General features: G+C 40.2%; 1 protein-coding gene across 19 annotated transcripts in view; it reads right to left on the reverse strand.

The window, feature by feature from the left end:
- LDLRAD4 (low density lipoprotein receptor class A domain containing 4) overlaps positions 1-16116 on the reverse strand; it is a 440311-nt gene that overhangs the window by 367768 nt on the left and 56427 nt on the right. For 10 of the 19 annotated variants that reach the window (XM_023241723.2, XM_023241718.2, XM_045041606.1 and 7 more), the window contains exon 2: positions 15505-15594. The gene's annotated coding sequence lies outside the window, so the exon portion shown is untranslated. Of the gene's footprint in view, positions 1-3582; positions 3688-15504; positions 15595-16116 lie in introns of all 19 variants that reach the window. The other 9 variants (XM_045041605.1, XM_045041601.1, XM_045041603.1 and 6 more) reach the window with 3 other exon arrangements.

The raw sequence follows: 16116 nt of genomic DNA on the forward strand, positions 1-16116 counted from the left end.
CACACAACAAAGGCATGAAGACTCACTATACTAAAAGTACCCAACATCTAACACTTCTTATTGGTAGCCTAGAAGGGAGAATCTTGTTTCACTGGGACATTTTCCAAAATTTCACCTGATTGGTCAAAAGCTAGCCCAACATATTTGGGGGCAATACTCCTCTGGTAAACACAAAACTCCTATGCTATTGCCACTGCTTGCGACTCAGTTCTAATCTTAAGTATAAAAAGCACAATTTTCAAAAAAAGAATTGTAGGGGTGCCTGGGTGGCTCAGTCAGTTAAGCATCTTAGTGATTTTGGCTTGGGTCATGATCTTACCATTCGTGAGTTCAAGGCCCATGTCAGTGTAGAGCCTTCATAGGATATTCTTTCTTTCTCTCTCTCTCTCTCTCTCTCTCTCTCTCTCTCTCTCTCTCTCCTTCTCTCTCTGCCCCTTCCCCTCTCTCTCTCTCTCTCAAAATAAATAAATAAAAACTAAAAAAAATAAAAAATAAAAAAAAGCAAGCAAGCAGATAGTCTGGTTCACTGACTATTTAGGAAAAAAAAAAGAAGAAAGAATTGTAAGCTTAAGAATGCAGGAGAAAACTACATTGGTTGTGAGATGGCACATTTTTTCCCCTCAGAAACACTGCTTTGTTAAAATTCAGGAATTCTTGGGGCGCCTGGGTGGCACAGTCGGTTAAGCGTCCGACTTCAGCCAGGTCACGATCTCACGGTCTGTGGGTTCGAGCCCCGCGTCAGGCTCTGGGTTGATGGCTCAGAGCCTGGAGCCTGTTTCCGATTCTGTGTCTCCCTCTCTCTCTGCCCCTCCCCCGTTCATGCTCTGTCTCTCTCTGTCCCAAAAATAAATAAACGTTAAAAAAAAAATTTTTTTTAAATAATAATAAAATTCAGGAATTCTTAAAGATAAATCACATTTATATTGAATATGACCCTACTGTTCCAAAGAATCTTAAGATCTTAGTTGCCAATAAATCAGTTGCAATTCAGACCAGGCCAGTCTGCAGAGTTTGCTGTGAGAGTAAGATGGGCTGAGCCTGTGAGGAGGTGAAAGTTGCATGAGGGACCTGGAGACCTGAGCCAGGACCTTGCTGCTCCATTTACATGCTCTGTAACCACATGCAAATCATTATAGCTGTCCGAGCCTTAATTTCTCCAACTACACAATTCAACTGGGAAAAGGTTTTTAACAGGACAAATATTTTATGGTTTCAATCAACAAGTATTCAGTAATTATTTACTAAATGAGTGAATATAAAAATGAATGCAAAAACTAACAACTTATTTTGCTTTCAGATGCCCCTCTATGTGGCAAAGAAGGCTTTGATGTTCATTATTATCATTTATCATTTTGTTTTCTGGAGCACTACAGACTGGGCCTCAGCCAGAAAGATGTAAAGATGTTAGTGAACACAGACTGACAGGACAAGAGGAGGAGCGGTGGATATACATGCCACTACTCAGACTCTCTTCAGGGGCTATTTTGCTGTGATTCAGAGGCCCAAACTCCACCCAATCTTGACAGTCCATTTTAGTTTTATTTAGGTTTTTACTGCCTATAAACTAAGAAAATACTTAGAGTTTAGTTAGCCTCCAGAAATTAAAATCTGCGTGTGTCATAACAGATCCAGATCTGGCCTCTACATGGGCTAACTTGCTCTCAGAAAGCTGTGGTACAGAGCAAGGTCTCCAGATATGTGCCCTGGTGCTGGCAATGACAGTCCTTATATAGACTGTACCCTCTTATATTTTTATAGGCCTACCCTAGAGGCAAAGGTTTGGTATAAATCAGCTATGGTTTAAAATTAGAAATAAGACTTTTTCATTTTTCTGGTATACTCTAACTTCTTAGAATATACCCAGAGCTTGATCTCTAATTAGTTTCATATTTCACTAAGTGTTTCACTGCTACCCACCAATAAGGAGTAGGTCACACAACTGATGATGGATGACAAAACTTTCAGGATACCCTGATCTGCTTCTTATCAAGAAGGAAATTATGCACATATTAGTACAGGAATAAGGCCCAAAAAGATGCCAAAAACAAACTCAAATCTTTTTTGTTAAGAATATATGTCTGAGGAATGAATAAAGAAAAAGAGAAAACTGAAAAAATGGAATCTTTAATAGCTGGCCAAGCAAAACTTGTATAGTGTTCTCATGACTTCAGGATTGTTTCATCTAAGTAAGTTAGATATGCAAAAAGGTATATGTTGAAATAGTAGGAGAATGCTTAGGACATAAACAAAATCAGATCAGTGAAGAGGCAGCTCTACAAACTCTTAAACTGACTGTATTAGTCACAGGTTCTCCAGAGAAACAAAAGCAATAGGATAATACACGTGCATGTGCACATAAGAGAGAGAGACAGAGAGAAAAAGAAAGGAAACTGATTATGAAGAACAGGTCGCACAATTAGAGAGGCTGAGAAGTCCCAGGATCTGCTGTCTGCAAATTGCATATACAAGTAAGCCAGTAACATAATTCCAGTCTGAGTCTAAAAGCCCAAGAACCAGAAAGCCAACAGTGTAAATCCCAGTCAAAGGGTAGGGAAGACCAATGTTGCAGCTGAAGAAGGCAGGCAGGAAGCAAAAGGGGAAAATTCATCCTTCCTTCACCTTCTGTTCTATGCAGGCCTTCAACAGATTGGATGGTGTCTACCCACAATGGGGAGGGCAATCTACTGTGTCCACTAACTCAGATGCTAACCTCATCTGGCAACACCCTCACAGACACACCCAGAAATGTTTAATCTAGGCACCCCTGACCCAGTCAAGTTGACACACAGAATTAACCATCATACTGACTACAAGATAAACATTTAAGACACCCAAAGTACTAACACCTTTCCGTGAAGAACCATGAACAGAAAGGAATCCCCAACTCCAATTTCTCTTCAAGAATTATGGAACTGTGGGGCGCCTGGGTGGCGCAGTCGGTTAAGCATCCGACGTCAGCCAGGTCACAATCTCGCGGTCCGTGAGTTCGAGCCCCGCGTCAGGCTCTGGGCTGATGGCTCAGAGCCTGGAGCCCGTTTCAGATTCTGTGTCTCCCTCTCTCTCTGCCCCTCCCCCGTTCATGCTCTGTCTCTCTCTGTCCCAAAAAATAAATAAACGTTGAAAAAAAAAATTATGGAACTGAGATCCCTGAGAATCATGGAGAAACAAAGTCATCCAGTCTAATGATAAAGAGGAAGGAATGGATGCTCCCGTCAACAAACAGGAGGCATCAACTGTTCAGCCACACTCAGGAGTACTGAAGTCTTCTACAGGATTATCACCCCACCCAGTTTCTGAACCCACCACATCTACCAATGCATAAAAACCACACACTGGATATGGGAAAGTTATATACCCAGGGCTGAGAATCAGTCTTGTTGTCCCAAACTAAAAATACAGAATGTTCCAGTAATTTCCCCAGAAGTTGTTGCACCTCTCATAGATCCCCCAATGTTCATATGAAAGACTAAGATAGAATATGGTTCTTCCTTAGGTAGAAGGAAGCCTATATTTTAGCATGATTGATTCTTCACCCCCAAAACTGCAAGTTCAAGTACCAAACTTCAACAAATAAGAGTTTACATCTGTTGGTCTGCAGTACAGCTCTTCTCTTCATAACTCTCTCTCCATGGCAGTCCCCACAGCTCAGGACTGGACACAGCTGGGTCTGCAGGTGAGCAGAGCCCTCTAGAACAGAGACAGATGGACCCCAGATGATTTTACCAATCTAGCTTTACTTTGTAAAGTACTACAATGGACAACTAGCAATTCTTAATCACAGTCCCTATTTATGCTTTCTCCACTAAAAATTAAAGTTCCCAAGGTGCCTGGCTAGCTCAGTTGGTAGAGCGTCCAACTCTTGATCTCAGAGTCATGAGTTCAAGCCCCACAGTGGGCATGGAGTCTACTTGAAGAAATAAAATAAGGGCACCTGGGTGGCTGGGTCAGTTAAGCATCCAACTCTTGATTTCGGCTCAGGTCATGATCTTGGCTCAGGTCATGATCTCAGTGTTCCTGAGTTTGAGCCCTGTATCAGGCTCTGTGCTGACAGTGGGATTCTCTGTCTCTCTCTCTCTCTCTCTGCACACCCCCACCACTACCACATGCATGCACTATCTCTCTTTCCCTCCCTCTCTCAAAAATAAACTTTAAAAAAATAAGATAAAATAAAATTTTTTAAAAAGTTCCCAAAAGATGGAGTCAATGTTTTTATTCAATTGTACATTAAAGACTGATGACACTTCTCAAGAAGGTTTGAAGTGATTAGACAATTAGTCACCTAATAGTATTAAGTCTCACATTTACACATTTATAAATCGTTAAACCAGTCAATGTACTGCAATCTACAATACTCTATTAATTCCTTCTGACATTGTAACAGTCATCAGAAATCCTATTATATGCCTCCTGTAATCTCTCATTCCCTCAGTTTATTCATCTATGTAATAGGTACAACTGAGAAAAAAACATAATGTGATTTAAGTCCCTAAGAAGTAACCCATTAGAACTCAACAGAATAATACAATACAAGCTCAGAGCATATTCAAAACAACAGGTGTAGTGTTGGGACCCTTACAGTTATGTGGAAAATACCAGTGGAGCATTCTCAATTTCTGCAAAGCAGAACACAGCCTAAGTTCCTTATGAGGTCAACTGGTCCTTATAACAGCCCCCAACTGCCAAAACGCTCAAAGGCCCGCATGATGCTGCTTCCACAGTGTTTTAGTTCTTTTGTCAAAGCTCCATACTTATTTTTTTCTAGGTAGTGTTTTATTTTTTTTTTAAGTTTATTTATTTTGAGACTGAGAGACAGAAAGCATGTGTGCATTCTGGGGAGGAGCAGAGAGAGAGGGAGAGAGAGAGAATCCCCAACAGGCTTTGCACTATCAGTGCAGAGCCCCACAAAGGGCTCGATCCCACAAACCATAAGACCCAACCCAAGCTGATATCAAGCGTCAGACACCCAACCGATAGAGCCACCCAGGCGCCCCTCTGGGTAGTGTTTTAAATGATTCTGAGTAGGCTATTGTATCAGCAAGTCTTAAGTGCTTTGTTAGTGTCACCAAAATACAGGAGGTATGGTCTATTGCCGAAGTTGGTGAGAACTGTTTATTATGGCCCTTGATTCACTTTATAGCAGTGGTTTCAAAAGCATTTTTCATTTGTAGTCACAATATTCTGCAAATTACTTTATGGATCCTTTTGTTTAAATTGTTATGTTAAATAAGCATTAATTATTTATTAACATTAAATTAATTAATTTTAATAAATTGATTGATTTAATTAATTAAAATTAAATTAATATTAAATTAAATATTAACTGCTTAATTTTTAATTATTAAATAAAATTATTATGTTAAATAAAATATTATTTTGTTAAAATTGCATTATGTTAACAATATTTTATTATGAAATAGCCAAAGTTGTATAATTCTAGGTTATATTCTACTTACATTTAGTTAAGGAATAATAAAACCACTATGTTTTATCAATTAAAAACAAACCCACAGAACACATTAAAATTGTTACATAAGTAACTCTTTTCTTCCAAATGTGAGAGGAATATAAATTGATAAATTATTCCCATCCCACCTTCTTCATGGAATACAGTAATCATTTTTGGAGATAATGATAATAGTTTCTGGTCATTTATCTGATAGTTTCTAGGTCTATATTAAATTTTCTAAAAACTCTAGAAACTTAGATAATTATACTAAAACTAGCTTTACAGGTACATTTTGCTTTAATCTCTTTGCCTCCTTTGATATAAAGTTTTTAACATTTTTCTCTGTATTGAACCAATGTCATCAGTGATTCTTTAATTGATCTTCTATTAATTATTCTTAATTTTACGAATTTTATATTAGTTACTACCATTTTCTCTGAAATATTTAATTATCTGATTTTAATTTAGACTAAGTCCATTCCTCATAATAAGTGTTTCTCTCTCCACTCATCCATACTAAGTTCCACATGAAATCAGAATAGTAATAGTAATAAGAATTTGGGCGCCCCCTCCATAATGTGAGAACAGATGGTGGAGAAAATGTATAAGCCCACTCAACAGAGTCAAATCATCACAGCCAGGGCGTGAGACAAGAATGTAAATGAGTATGTACAGGCCAAGAATAGATTATTTATCCAAAAGATGTCACCACCCCCTCACCCATCTTCCAAAGTAAAGCAAGAGCTCATTTCTCACATCCCTATTTCAGATCCAACCCAGGAGATACAGAACACAAAATCCATTTTATCCTTACTTTTGGTTACCTAATATTCATTAAAATGCATTTGTGAAAGAAGACTGACTACAAAGCTCTTGAGTGTTCCCAATTCTAATGGCAGAATATCAACAAGGAAATTTTCCAATCGCATTTAGAGATGGGGTGAAATTCTTTTTTTCCAGCTTTATTGAGGTATAACTGACAAAAGGGGTAAAATTCTTAAAAGTACTTCTAGGTAGTTATAGGAAGAAGGTAAGATATTAGGTTAGGGGATTTTGAAACCAGGAGTTCACTGAACAAAACCACCCAAATTGAAGGTTAACTATAATAATGCATGCTTTAGGGTTACTTTTTTTTCAGATGATATAAACAAGAGTGAGTGTGAGTTGCAACAGGCCTCAAGGCATCCAGGTATAGACAAGAAATGCTTTGGATAATGGGTAGACCAAGAGGAAAATCTCTATGGCTGTACTAATGAGGTAAAAGGATACACAGTACTAAATGTTAAAGTTTAACAACTGTTTTCTGACAACTCAAGAGACAGACAAAAACTTAACAGAATGGATGATCGTCATGTATAAGACCAGTTATATATTTGTGGCCTACATGGCCTTTTCAGAAGTCCTGCTCTTATTTGTTTTACACTTTTGTGATGATCATGCTGATGACCCCCAAATCTCCATCTTGTCATCATGACCTCTCCTAGCCTCAGACCGCTTGCTGTTTAACCTCTAGCCATCTCCCCATGATGTCCTACAGGCATGCCAGTCAAGAAATCTCATCCTGGGTGAGCTCCACCTCCTAAGTTGCCTGTCTCTACTCATACCATCTTCTCATTTTCCCAAGGATGACGCCTAAAAGTTATTTTGGAATCCACATTTGCTTAGTGGGCACACCCAAAGCCTCTCGGTTTCAGGCCCTCTTCTCTGTCACTACTACCCAGTTCAGGCCTTCTCACCGCTTCCCTGGAAGAGCCTGCATGCTATGTTATTCTTTCTGGCTGGTCTGCTTAGCTTCTGTCTCTCCCCTCCATGTACTCCTACCCATGGCCACCAGACTCGCCTTCCCTAAACACGTATCTAATGTCATCTTCCCTGAAAAATGCAAAATGGTGTTCCCCACACTACAGGATAATCTATGCAGAGCATTCAAATGCTTTATGGTCTGGTCCCAGCTTTCTTTTCCAACCTTATCTCTATCTCTTGTCTTCCTTCTCAAGCACCCCACCCATTTCTATTCTAACACACTGTTAGTTTTCCCACACCCACACATTTGTGTGAGACTTTCCCAGTGTTCAGAATGCTCTCTCCTTACTTTTGTCCACCTGGAAAACTACAGTTTTAAAGTTTAAGACCCACTTTAAATGTCACCACCTCTTGAGTGAAGCAACAAAGCTTCCTAGACAGATGTACACATATATCTCTGCCCGGGGTCCCCTTGGACACCATGCTGAGCACACGTCACCAGGGACTAGAACTAAGGACATATTGTGGGTCTCCTCCATCATATCATGCATCCCACTGTAAGGCAGGAACTGCTTCCCATTCATCTTTGTGCCCAAGTTCTTTTCAGAGTGCCCAGCTCTATACATGTGTGTTAAAGATAAAGTATATCCAAACAGCTGTTTGTGACCCTTATTTTCCCATGGCTCTTCTTCCAACAACTTCTTTTCTTGGTGACTTACAAACATCTTCATGTACTTTTGAAAGCCAAAGTCTGCCCAGATTAAGACGAGCTTCTCTATCTTCTCACATATTAGTTCTATTTCTCAATTTGATGGAGGCATTTCACACACTACAGAGAATGGAAGCATAGTAAGTAGGTAGGCTCCTAAGGGTGAGTTTAGCCTTACAAGCTGCTGTACCACACAGAAGGCACTGCAATGAACTGATACTGTAAACTTAACATGAAAACCTTCCTATTACATGATTGTTAGAAGTCGCTCTAGTAAAAACTTATGAGGAATTCTTATTACAAAATCATGTATTATTATCCTGAAAAGGTCACAATTTATTATTTTTCCAATATTCAGGAAATACAAGAATCTGATCAGAAATTTTCCCATTTCTGTATTTCTTCACATTTCCTGACAATGCCCCTTATTAGCAGCCCTGACAAAACAAAAGCAACTTGTAGGCTAAGTGGGTTGTTCCTGGAAGTTGGCATCTGGCTCTATTTGGAGTCCTGTCTAAAGAATAATGCCTCAGAGCACCTGGGTGGCTCAGTCGGTTGAGCATCTGACTTCAGCTCAGGTCATGATCTCATGGTTTGTGAATTCTAGCCCCAAGTTGGGCTCTGTGCTGACAGCTCAGAGCCTGGAGCCTGCTTCAGATTCTGTGTCTCTGTCTCTCTCTGCCCCTCCCCTGCTCACACTCTGTCTCTCTCTCTCAAAAATAAACAAACATTAAAAAAAAGAATAATGCCTCACTCAGAAACATGTGTTAGAGGCTTATTGGCCGCTGATAATATTTATTACCTCTATAATACAGTTCTCAACTTTACTCTTTTATTTCCCCTTAATTAGTTTATATTTATAAATCTTGTAGTTTCAAGTAGATTCCCTCCACACTTCAATATACCTTTCTTTTGAATTCCTAACAGAATCTACTTGGGAGTGTGCTTTAAAAAATAAGTTTTGGGAGTTTTAATTTTTTTTAAATGAGGATACCCAAAAAAACTGAAAGCAGGGATTCAAAGAGATATATGGACACCCATGTTCATTAGCAGCATTATTCACAATAGTCAAAAGTTAGAATCAAGCCAAGTGTCCGACAATGAACGAATGGATAAACAAAATGTAGCATATCCATACAACGTAATATTAACAGCCTTAAGAGGGGAAGAAAATGCTGACACATGCTACAATGTGGAGGAATAGAAGATTTAGGAACTAATTAAAGATCAAAAATCAGGTAACTAACCTAAATAGTAAGAATTTCTTTTAATAATAACTCAAAAGTACCATTATGTCTTGCAAAGCAATAAAAAACACTTCACAAACCTACTTGGACCCAAGAAACAATTCTTTCTCAAATGATGGCATTTTCTTATTTTTATGAGATCACTGGGGGTACAGGGCGATGAGTGAGGTAATGGGACATGCGGCAGTTGCCAGACTAAACACCAGAGGAAGTAGAACTCCCTGCCCAGTCACTGTACTGTGTAAATGCAGCTCAACCCAAGTCTAGAAGTAAAAAAGCCAAAGCATTATATTCTTGGAATGTAACAGCACAGGAAAAATTTTAGAACAGAACAGAACCTACATAACAGGTAGCAACTTAGAAACTTTTAAAAAATTAATGCAGACTCAGGTCAGAGAGTGCTTAGGATGAGTACTCCCTGCCCAAATGCCCCATTTCCAAAGCGTTGCTGTGGAAGACAGAGAAGTGACCATTGTAACTCACAAGCCCAACAATACCATGGTCCCCCTGATCCTGTAGCTCTGTGAACTCAATAGAACAACTTCTGTTCCTCAGTGGAACATGCAGCCCAGGGAGTGTAAGTACCACTGCTGACCTGTCCTAGGCACTCTCTCCTACATGATCATTTAGCCACTGTCATGCTTTGTATTTGTAAATTATCTGTACCCTTATTCAGCAGTCTTGTCCCCAAAATACGATGGGCCCAGTTAGACTGAAGGTTCTGAAGCAGAGCACTGCTGAGCACCCCCAACACCCACAGCAAGTTGTGAAAGCCAAGATGAAGCACTCTTATTGCCTGACGTTTCCTCCACCATCTATCTCCAGACAAGTATGTCCCCCAACTTCCCTACTGTAATCTCCAGGTGTAGGAAAATGTGGAGAACCATGCAAAGTAGATCCCAGGAAAAGAGGGAAAAACCATTAAATGTCAGGCTGAATCCACACAGACCCCAGACATCCTAAAAGCAGCAGACACCTCTCTTCCCTGAGCTGGCAAAGTTAACCGAGCAGCCTTCAGCAGGAACCATCTCCAACACAAAAACAAATATTACATGAAGTTCAAGAAGAAAGCCTACAAAACAAAACCCCAGTGGAAACCTCCAACAGTCCCCTTTTTTGTTAGGTTACACAATTTATAACTGGATCCCTCTCCTCCCTCTGCCTGTCGACATCTCTCTCTGCCCACACTCATTACATTTCCAAAATGATTTTTCCAAGTTAAATGAACTTCACGTCTCATGCTCTACTGCGAATGCTCTTAACCTTTTTGGAGGTCAAAATCTTACTGAGAATCCCATCAAAGCCTTGGCTTTCTCTGCAGGAACAGGCACAATTTCAAGGAATTCACATATGTCCTGGGTCCCCTGGAGGTTAAAAACCTCTGTCCCAGTGGCTGCTTCCTTCCATTTCCATTCTATGTTGAGTTTGAGAAACATTTGGCAACCTACCTCCATTTGTGAGAATTATGTAACTAACAAATTTCAAAAATCCATAAGGACTCCTTTTGATAGGGTGGCCCATCCACCCCATTGATATCAAGACTCTAAGGGAGGTCACATAAGCTCAAGAGGTTCAGCCAGTCTGACACACAGCAGCCCTGAAGGATTACTCCCTCCCAGATTATGATACCTGCTCCCTGTGACTGCCCTCACACAGGTACCAATGTGACTTTGTGGGGACCGCTGAGACTCAGTCTGTTACAATTGGCATCAGTTGCCACAGGCAAGTCATCACAAGTACCTGACCTTGGTAAGCACATTTTACACTTGAGTGCTGTTCATCCGGGTGACACCAAGCGGGGGTTGGGGAGGCAGGAAGACACACAGTGACAGTGACAGTGCCAGAGCATGCTGCCAGGCATGGCCCCCCACCCCACAGGCTGCAGAAGCTGCCTCACCCACACAGAGAGACCGAGCCCACAAAGCCAAACTTCTGAGCTGCTGCTGAGACTCCCATAAAAAGCAATGCTATTTCTAACCACCCTCACCATGGAAAAATACACATGCCACCAAGCAACCCAGAATCTCTGAAAGGTTTATTTTTATACTCTTCCCCACGCCCCCTACTCTTACCTCCCCCACAAAAATTTTAGGTGGAAAATTTGCTAGCTTTTTAGCAGTTTGACACAACTGTGCTAGGCATGGGCTGACGAAGCTGTTAGCACACTCCTTTTGATTTTAAAGCAAAATGAAAAGGTATTTTTCTGATACAGCCCTGAATGAGTCTACTTTAAGAAAATAATATAGTCCAATAATAGGAGGACAGAATCCAACAAATTAGGAAAAGAAAATTCCCCAAGTTCCCAGACCACAGACAAAAATGACAGAGATAACAAGTTTCTCTTCCCTGTCTCTAAAAGTGGTGCTCCTGCTTGTTGGACTTCCTCTTCACATTGCTGGTTTTTCCTAATTCAAACATGGCACAAAGCATCCCTGATGCTCTTGCTGAGTTTCGATTTTTCTTTTGCCACTCTTAAACTTAAATCTAAAGAATGAGGGGAAAGCAGTGAGATGGACTTCAGACCTGAGGCCCCTGACACAGAGGAGAGAGAAGGGAAAGCAAGTGGGAAGCAGAAGGGCCTGAATGAGGCCTCGAGAACCCAAAAACTCTTTCAGAAGTCCAGGGGCAACCCGGAACTAGTCAACCTGGGATCTGTCCCAGGACCCCTCCCACTGGGAACTTTGGTGTCACTTCTCTAATGACAAACTAGAAAGCCAGAGAGGCACCGGTCCACCACTGTCTGGCTTCTCACACAGACAGGAAGTTTCAGTGCAGCCTTTGAATGATCCTAACCTAATTGTAAAGCAGAGTTTAAATTTTCCTTCAAGTTAGGGAACCTCCAGCACAATATGGTCATTTATACCACAGCTCCAAATGTTTTTGTTTGATCACATTTTCACAGTTTAATCTATTTTACTGTACATGCCAAGGAAACATCTGGAGAAAATAGGCATTGCTTTATTTACCAGTGTAGAAAGCAGGGACCTACACTCAAAGGTGTTGCTTCTCCCAGCACTATTGATCCTCTTTGGTTTTTAAACTTTAAAAGTTTAAATTTAACACAAAGCCAAGAAGTCAGGAATGCCAGGCTGGTTTCTGAGGTGATGTTTTAATGCTGGAGTATCTCCCCACTGGGACTACAGGTCTTATGCAGGAAGACTTTCACAAGGCGCCCAATTCCTCATCAGCTACTTCAGGTCCTTTAAGGACATTAAAGGAAACCAAAAGAGAGGTGGGATTTTCCCCATCTGAACCTTTCTCATCTGTGCTGAGAGCCAACCAGATCCAAGTCTGAGATTTCATTCTTTCATGACAAAGACAGGAAATGGTGCAAAAAGCTTGAATTAGGGATTTCTTCACCTATATCCCAGAGGCACTGTGCTCAGTCAAGTCACCAGCACCAGCAGTCCACCACACCTGGCTCCAGCAAGAAGATGCCTCAGGAAATTCCTCAGCAAACCTCCTTCACCCTGAGAGAGGACAGAGAGGTCCGCGCCTCTGCTCCTTCTCCTCCTCTGATCCTGCCAGCACATGGTGCTTGAGTAAGAGCTAGTATTTGGATGGCAAATAACTGGCATTTTATTGAACTCCCACTATGCATGAATGCCGAATGAGGCATCTTCACAAAAATCCCACAAGATAAATATTATTCCATTTAAAGAGGAGAAAAGCTCAGACTCAGAGAGGCTTAGGACTTGTCAGAGTAAAAACGTGAATGAAAGTGGCAAGGACAGAATTTGAGCCAGAGGCCATGTTTCCAACTACACTTTACAAATGTGACACACCGAAGAGGCATCTGTCTTCAAATTTATCGGAGAGGTTAAAATTTTGAAATACATTTAATAACAACCTAAACATGGGGACCCAACTCCATTTTAGAACCAAGTCCAAAAAACCCACTGTTCAGTAAGACAAGCACATTCTGCAGTTAATGCAAAAATCCAGCCAAGTAATTGAAGCAGAGTGGTAATGCCACCTGTCCATCTTATCAGCACTTAGGAATGTCTCACGGTCCAGCTGTGAGCTTTGAGAGACAGAATTTTACAAGTAACAAAGCAAATATAAATTCCAGGACAGTCAGCTGTAAGAACCTATTTTAGAGGTGTGAAAGTTCTTGCAACACCTCAGAATCCAAGTATGTGCTTGAAAGTGACCCGGGATACACAAAGCAACATGCAGTTCTGCAGACAGGGGTCTGTTCTTCAACCATTCTAATGTTCATAAGGAGCAACAAAGCTTTGTATTTCATTTAAAATCCATATAGAGGAATGTAGTCAAGAAAAAGTTTTCCATTACCAATTTTGAAAGTTGCTTAAAATAGCTGACAGAATGAGGTAACTCCATATATGGGGGGAAATCAGGTTTTTATGTAATTTGCAAGTATATGTCTACATTTGTCAAAATTTTATAAATCAAGCTGCACTGTCCTTAGGAGCATAGTCCAGTGGTAGCTCTGGTTACCCAATAAAATTCTAAGTGAAGATGGCTTTAGTTTTTGGTGAGTAAAGTTAAAGAAAACTGTATCTGAGATGACAGAAAAGAAACTAAATTATGCCTGCACTCTCTTCGGCCCTGGTAGAGATGAGTTGCTGCCTCCCACCTTAAGGTGGTGGTGGGTATGCCAAATTATGGAAGAAAAATAGCACAATTCATCAACACTCACCAAGTAAGGGAAGGTAAGGGATTCTCAAAATGCTGCCCTATGAGGCAATAAAGAATCACATGAATAAGAAATATTTCGTCAGTCACCGAACATATCTTTAAGGCACATAGCTGGAACACTCCCCATGAAAGCTTACCACCTACCCTGGAATAGCACATCAAATGGGCTTGAAATACCTGATAGTAGAATATCTGAAAATAAAGTATCTGAATAAAATATCTGAAAGTAAAGTATATTTCAGATATTTAATAGTAAAATCCACTCAGGAAAGAAACACATACAAATTGCACCCACTCAACAACAGAAAGGAAATGCACCCAACATGGACTCAGAGAGTGTGGGTTGTTACATACTGCGGGCTTCATAGCACTTAGTTTTAGGAAGGTTCCAAACTATGAAAAGTCCATTTAAATTCAAGGGTCTGTGTGCCTCAGTGAGCGAGCACATTAATAGATTGCCTCATTTATTTCCAAATGCAACCACAAATAAAAAAGCTTGGATATGCTCCAGTGGGGGAGGGGAGTGTCTTTATCAATTCATTTCATTTGACAAAAGTTTTACTGAGCTCCTTTGTAACAGGCACTGCTTTAGGCAGTAGAAGGGAAGGAGGGAGATTCTTGCCCTTTTAAAGCTTACATTCTAGTAAGAAACTTGGAATAAACAATGAGTCATACCTGGCATATTACATTTTAGGAAAAAGTTGCACTTTATATTTTACAGAATTTCTTACTTTCCTGAAGACTCTCATGTATTTTTTCATTTAATGTTCCCTACAGCCTAGCAATTAGGCAGAACAAGAATCACTAAAATCAATTAAGAGTTGACAAAACAGAGGCACCAAGAGCGAAAGAGGTACACCTAAAGTGAAAAGCTCAGGGCAGGCAAGCTGAGGCAGGGTAGGATGCTCCTGGCACCCTCCCAGCACCTTCACTGACTGTCCCCCAACAAGGGCAGCCTTTGAATTGATCTTTGGGTCTGAGGATGTCCAGAGATGACCAAAATACATAGGGATCACCTAAGCTTCCAGATAACCCAATGCTCACCCACTCTCCAAAACAGAAACACACAGGCACACAAATGTAAGACCAAATGCGGCAAATCAGGTCACCCCCGCCCCCCCACTTCACAGTATAAACCATACATGCTATCAATACAGGGAAAGAAAAACCTACCCACCTGATATCACAATAGCTAAGAAAGAGAAAGGAACTAGTATTTATTTAGTGTATGCTATATGCCAGATGCTGTACTAAGTATGATGGCTCATTTATTTCTCATGGCAATCCCATTGTTATCCTCATTTTATGAAGTAGGAAATCAAACAAAACAAAGAATTTAGAATGAGAAAGAAAGAATCCCATTTCCCACTGACCTTAAATGTCTTTAAGTATCTGGGCTTTAAATGCTCAGGCTCAGCAACAAATACAAGTTGAACAGTAAGACTATTTTTTCAGTAAATCTAGAAATACATATTTTATATACATTCACAGCCCAAAGTGAATTATAAACAAAAAAGAAAAGCCACATTCAATCTGATATCATGCAACTTTCCTCGTACCAGAAAAAACTAAATTAGTAAATAGTTTTTGTGCCTAGAAATTACACGACTTAAGAGGTACACCATCTCAGAACAGTTAGTGCTGTGACAAGCTTTGCTTCACAAACAACAAAGAGAAGAGTCTTAAGTTCTACTCACCTTTTAAGCTGTATGAAGAAGATGTGAGTTCTTGAAAATGGTCCAATCAGGAGATAGCAGTGTGATGTTACAAATATAGAGCTTGAACTGCTAAAAGGAAAAATAAAGAATGTCAGTGAGCCATTTCATGGTTTCTCTTAACAGACTATCCCTTTCCCCAAGTTCCAAAAAACAGTTGAGCCACAATTACTAAAATGAATAAAAGAAGAACACAAAGATAAGCATCAAATAATGAAGAGAGAATTACAGCAAAAAAATCTCAGGTAAGGGACATACTGAGCTAGGGACAAAATCCCCCTATCAGTTCTCTAGCATCCACAAGGGGCCCCTGTTCTTATCTTCCAAACAAAATAGATATGATTCATTCTCCAAACACACAGACCTTTTCTTCAATGAAGGACCAAGAATAAATAATGAACAATGTCCTTATTGGATTTGGGGGGTGGGGGGGTTTCTAATCATAGACATACTAAGTATGGCTCTGTAAAGCCCACTTTCTTTCTTAACAGTCCAAATCATCTTGTAAGCACATGGATCCACACAATCCTTAACTGTAAAGAGAGGCAGGCCCAGTAGCACCTTTTTCCTCCCACGCAATATGTTTAATTTTGC

This window comes from Felis catus, chromosome D3 (assembly GCF_018350175.1).
Source record: "Felis catus isolate Fca126 chromosome D3, F.catus_Fca126_mat1.0, whole genome shotgun sequence".
Classification (NCBI taxonomy): Eukaryota; Metazoa; Chordata; class Mammalia; order Carnivora; family Felidae; genus Felis; species Felis catus.